The sequence below is a fragment of the Branchiostoma floridae genome, chromosome 3 (assembly GCF_000003815.2).
Source record: "Branchiostoma floridae strain S238N-H82 chromosome 3, Bfl_VNyyK, whole genome shotgun sequence".
Classification (NCBI taxonomy): Eukaryota; Metazoa; Chordata; class Leptocardii; order Amphioxiformes; family Branchiostomatidae; genus Branchiostoma; species Branchiostoma floridae.
The window spans coordinates 22,839,249-22,845,248 of NC_049981.1; the positions used below are offsets into that span (position 1 = coordinate 22,839,249).

Consider the following 6,000-nt stretch of genomic DNA (forward strand, 5'->3'; position numbering starts at 1 on the left):
AGAACGTTTGTAAACACAGAATAACCTCCCGCTTCCTTCTCTGTCAGAGGTCGGACGCTCTCCAGGACTTACCACGACTAATCACTGCTTACTGTGAGAGCGTGTCCAGAACTGGGACCGTTCTACAGTTGAATCAGCTGTGTTTCAGGCAATAATCTGGAGTTGTCTCCAACAGTCTGGGAGACAGTCCGGGACTGCACAGGCCAGCTCATCGGCTCCGGGTATGACATGCCCCCAAGGAAACTTTGCCTGGGTCCCCGTAAGTAACCCACGCGGTGGCAGAAGTCTGGGAGCCGAAAAGCTGTTCTGGATAACCGCCCAGACGATGGTACCAGTGGTAGCCAGTGAACTCTGTGCATGTGGTGGGCGTATGCATGTGTTTGACGATGGTTTTAATTTTGATCTCTCCCCCCGACACGCTTATAAGACTCTGTTCCTGATGGTAAAAGCTTCTATAAACACATTTTTGCAACCAACATTTGTAGAGCTACACGTGACCACCTTTTCCTCCATGTTAGGACAATTGTCTATCAGAAACTTTACTGCTCTATAATGTGTTTGTCTCAATAAACAACAATACATTGAAGATATTGCTGTCGACAATGGGTTTGCTACAACATGTTGTGTTGTATTATCTATTGGAGAATGTTCAAAGTAACAAAGGTTATGTTGTTAAGAACGTATCTTTGTGTCCATCGGAAGCGACCAGAATTACCTGATACCATCACCGGAAACAACAGGATCACCGCTAGCAGTAAAACCCTGATTGCCAACGCTAGTCATCGCTGATAGTATCACACAACTTTTGTTCCGAGTTGTTTTATGGGTTCAGGTGGCCTCAAACAACAGCCTTGGATGTCTCGCCCGCCACCAGAAATGACTCAGCTCATTTGTGTATGTTGTGAGTTGACTAAACGTTTATGTTCGACCTTCCGCTGCCCCCTCCTGCCGCACCCATCTGTGTTCTCTCTCAGGTTACATGTCCATAATTCTCCTCAACCTGGACACGTTTTAATACATGTGGTAATCACCAAGACAAAAGTTGAAAAGAAGAAACATCTGTAGTGTGTAAGGAAGCGTCCACAGATGGTTATAAAGGTCTGTGTCCCCTGCCATTTGTCTACCAGCAAACTTGACACAGCGTGTTCGGAAGAGGCCGCGTGGGACTTGAACCCGCGACACCAAGTGAAGTTTATTGGGATAAAGTTTCAACCGATGTCCAATCCAAGTTTAGCATACAGATATCTACAATTATTTCTACGGTTATAACTAAAATCTACCAAGCACCAAGCAACCAACGAGCACAAAACAATCAAGGACTGGGAAACAAAGTATTTTAATCCAAACATTTAGATAACATTTCACACCTGCTTGTATGATTGCCATACTCATTGTTTCGGTTAATATTCAATAAAACAGTCGTAGTAACATCGGGTTACTTAAAGATCCCTAAAATATAACTGAAGCGATACAATCGGATCTTTACGGTAATCCATTTATTCACAAAATCCGTCACTTCGTGTCATACTTACTGACATGGAAATTGTGAATTTGTCTACAACTCATTCGATATTATTGAAAAAATTTCCAGGTTTATGTGGATTCAAAGTACTCTACTTTGTTCGACATATCTTTGCATTTGTTTTTGGTATCGGGGAAATATGTTCTGAAGAGTGGTAGTACATGTACCTCGTGCGTGGTAAATTGTTGGATGCCATGGCAGCCGCTAGACCCACTCAGCTAGAAATGATGAACGCCCGAACATCGTGGCTCCTGCGCCCTACCAAAGAAAAATGGCAATCGTCATTAAAACATGTCATCCGGAGTAAAATGGATCAGACTTAATGTGCGAACATTTGGCGTTTTGACAAGCCAAAATTCATTATCGGAAACGAGAGCTACGGGACCGTCAATTCATCTTCGCGCATCAGGTAAGCGCGGAGCTTCAGAAAAGCATTGCGAAGAAAGAATTGCGACTTCTGAAGTGAGTTGGATAATGGAGTGATTGAGTGTGCAGTTGTGATCGTGCATTTGGCTGCCAGGAATATTTCCTCGCCGTGCTATGTGGTATGTTGACAAAGCGGCAGTTTTTACACATGACAAATTCGTGCACTAATGACCAGTCTGGTTAATTTCAAACGGCAATCATGGTCGTGCTTTGAAACCACCGGCTTGTGAGGAACTTTCAATGTGTAGAGACATTCTACCGGACGGACCGTAACCAAAAACACTTGTTGAAGGAGGCGAGGGCATTGCTCTTTTTTGTCGTGACAAATTATAGCGACTTTACGAACAACGTCTGTACAACACCGTTCACAATAGAAAATCTATACACAATGAAAACTGGGAGTTAATCCAGGTAGTAAATCTGCCGTGGATCGTACAGTAATTGGCTGACTGCGTGTTACAACAGCTAATCCGTGAGGAATTAATGATGTCAATTATTACATCGTACTATTACGTCTTACACAAACGTTCGTGTCGCTTTTACTTATCAACATGACAATTTTATCACGGTTACACCGCACTAAAATATCATCATTGTCCCGGGGACGCATTAGCGCTGAAACAATGCTGCCGCATACCCCACCTAGTGCCAAGTGCCCCCGATTTTTGTTTAGATATGAAGGCCGTTATCAAGAATTTCTGGAGGACTTTAACCTGCCTTGTTATTGAATTAACAACAGTACTTCACAAATATCCTTGTCGCTATGGATCAGGGAGGTGGCCACAGGTGTACGGAGTGGTTTTCTCATCTATTATACCGGGAACGTGCAGGTATTGTGACAGGAATATTGGCGGTACGAGTCCACAAAGCTAGGGCGACCAGGTGCTGGCTAATTATTCCGCCCGGTAACTACTTTCTTCAGACAAAACAAACGCAGCGTAAATAACAACACAACCATCTAACAAAGAGGATTTAAGCCTATAGTCTTCTATTGCCTCTTGTTGTCAAATCTGCCCCACATACATGTGAGATTTGGCGAAACAAATAGCTCAAGAAGACGATAAGAAGTTGACCTATTCAAACATCAAACCGAACAAATACGGATATATCTGTACAATTATAAGGGTATCATGACATAACAATGAATACAACGAATTTTGTCACAAAAAATAAGCTACCATCTTATTTCAGTTCTTTAATATGTCAATGTTTTAGAAAAGGAAGAAAAAGTAGTTTAATTATCACGTTAGTTTATTAGAGACTGTTTACTCATAATTGCAAGCAAGGTATTGTTAATGATCTTAGCGGTAGTAATTAATGGATGGAACGTTGTTTGCACTTTTGCATTTTACATGAATAAACTTTGAAAGTTAGACTATAATCCCATACCACTTGAAGAAACGTCGCAGCCCTTTGTGAGCCAGGTATAATTCTGTCAGTTGCGATCAAAGGAAAGCGTAAATTACACCAAATGGCAGCTAAAAAAAACTACATCACGTTGAACATTAAAGTGCGTGATTTAATCATGTGAAGGCGGGCTGCTAGCTCGTTTATTGGTTGTTCTGAAATGTACATTCTTTTCACATCAAAGGCAGAAATCGACAGGAATGTTACCGGAATCTACATCCGTATGCAAAACCATCTCTCAGCAACAAAAGGACGGTGTAAATGGGCGATCTGTCCTTGGGGTTCCGATATAATTGAGTGCTACGAAATGGACACTGCAGATTGAAACTCGACATCAAAGAAAGCTACTAATAAATACGCGATAAAGCAAATTCCGTCACCGAGTTTGAGTCGACCAGCAAGTATCTTTCTCGAAATGCCTCTACATCGACAAGTTAAGTATTTCATTTACACTAGCGAAACCTTGCGTTCGGGTCTTGTCAACTATTTCATAATGTAGGATTAACCTACACAGAGATAATGACATGGAACAAGTTACTACGCAAGTAAACTCTGGTATTACATTAATATTGGAACAGGAACTGACGGTTCAGGATTTCGGTGACTGATCGCAGTCGCTATTCCAGTCGAAATGTTTGAAAAACAAATATATTTTCCAATAAACATCACGTCAAATAAGCTAGTAAGACTTATGTGTATAGTTACCGCTTCTCTAAGCTTCTTTATGAGGAGAAACATGAATAAATGAGTTTGTTTCTTAAACATATTTACAGAAAATTACACCACACGACGTGACGTGCCCCCTCCCTCTAAAAACCATTTCCACGTTTCCATAATTTTCCCGCCAGTTCGAACACCTGGTGGGACTTAAAGCACGACAATTATTGCCGCTGACTACCGTAAAATTCCTCTAAATAAAACAAGATCCTTCACCGACGCTGGAATCACACAGATGGTTTTAATTATGTTAAGAAAAAAGAAACTTTTCACCAAACTTATGTGTCTCTTTCCCTCGCGTGTATATACAAAATGTATTGTAATTCATGCTCACCTTCCTAACCCTTAATAGAAAACCAGAAATCTCCTTTACAATGACATCTTTTCTCTGTGTCCCTTGAAGTTCGTAATCTCGTTAGCCGAGCTTGAATGAGCATGTTTAACAAACAGACTCGAGGCCAACACAGATAAATCTCCATTCGTGTCACACAAACGAATCGTGTACAGTATTTGGGATCAGTCACAAACATTTGACTATTCTTTTAACAACGGCAGTGTCTTCAAATGATGTTTAGGAGTCAACTATCTATCATACTTCTATCAAATTTCATTTGTGAATTTTCCTGTTGTTTTTCTATGTGTTCTTGCAGTACACTCATTGTTGTTTTGTTTTTCTGCCAAAGGTCGGTATAAATTTAACTTAGCGTGTTATCTTCTTGTTCTTCTGTATGAATGTATATTTTAGCATTTATTCATTCATTCATTCATTCATTCGTTCGTACCTTCATTTATTCATTCATTCATTCATTCATCCATTCATTTGTTATTCGGTGATCGAGTTGTACAAAGAGAATAGAAATGTATTCTGTACTAAAACAAACCAGTATGGCTTGGTTAATCTTTTAGCAAGTTTGGCCTTATTTTTTCCTTTGACTAGTTTTGTATTAAAAAAGTTCAACATAAATTTTATCCAATATTTTTCATGATTAGAACACAATTGAAGACATTATAGCCAATCACGTTTTCCGTGTTTTTTTTCTGTTTTTCAATTTTCTTATATTGAAGGATTAGCGACATGGTCGGCGAACTGGCCCGCCTTCCTCGAATCTGAGTTCGCAAATGCCGTGCTATATTTCATAATCAGTTTCAATGACTTTTTTGCCGAACTTCTACTTATACATGATAGTAGATTTCTTTTGCTTCCCATATAACAGCATGTATCAAGCAAAAATTGTTCAGAAAGTTGTACCTTACCCAAGTTTTAAGCATTCTAAAAGGAACACTTGTTCGCAAGAATTCACTGTTTTTGATGTTGTATGTTTTTTGTTTTATTTTTCAAGAGAGCATGGATTCCGATTACTTAATTTTCTTGATTCTCGCGGTGTTGAAACTGTGACTTATGTGAAGGCAGTTTTAACCGACCTAGCCTAGGAACAACATACACCAGCACCCCTTCCCATTAACTAACAAAGACCTGCAGTGATAGAACGCCTGTCACCCAGCCTAACTGTGTAACCACTCCACACACAGAAGGGTGACCAAACAATCTAAATCCAATGCCTGTATTTAATCACAAAAAAGCAGGCGGCTCTCATTAAACGTTGCCATGGTATTATCTGTTCCGTGATCCTAATTTCTTTAGAAACCATAAGTTTTCCTTGAAATCCCATTTCAGTTTCCTAGCATCAGAGTAACTTCATAATAAGAAGGAATGAACAAGGACTTTCTGGGTTTGTTTAGCGGCAACATGTGGAGTTGTTGAATGACCGTGTTGGCATCAAAAAGCTTTGCCATGACAGCATTCGTTCAACTCTGGACAACCGCCAAAAAGGGAGACGATTTAGGTGGATTTTAACTGACTTCCAACAACTACGTGTGGTCAGAGATAGCACGACACTTAGCTTACACCATTACAAATAGCCATTGTG

General features: G+C 40.1%; 1 long non-coding RNA gene across 2 annotated transcripts in view; it reads right to left on the minus strand.

Moving 5' to 3' along the window:
* Positions 1 to 6,000, minus strand: part of LOC118411523 — a 33,487-nt gene that overhangs the window by 22,987 nt on the left and 4,500 nt on the right. Inside the window, exon 2 of one of the 2 annotated variants that reach the window (XR_004830686.1) lies at positions 1,690 to 1,780. This is a non-coding gene — a long non-coding RNA (uncharacterized LOC118411523). Of the gene's footprint in view, positions 1 to 1,317; positions 1,781 to 6,000 lie in introns of those variants that run through there. The other variant, XR_004830685.1, reaches the window with a different exon arrangement.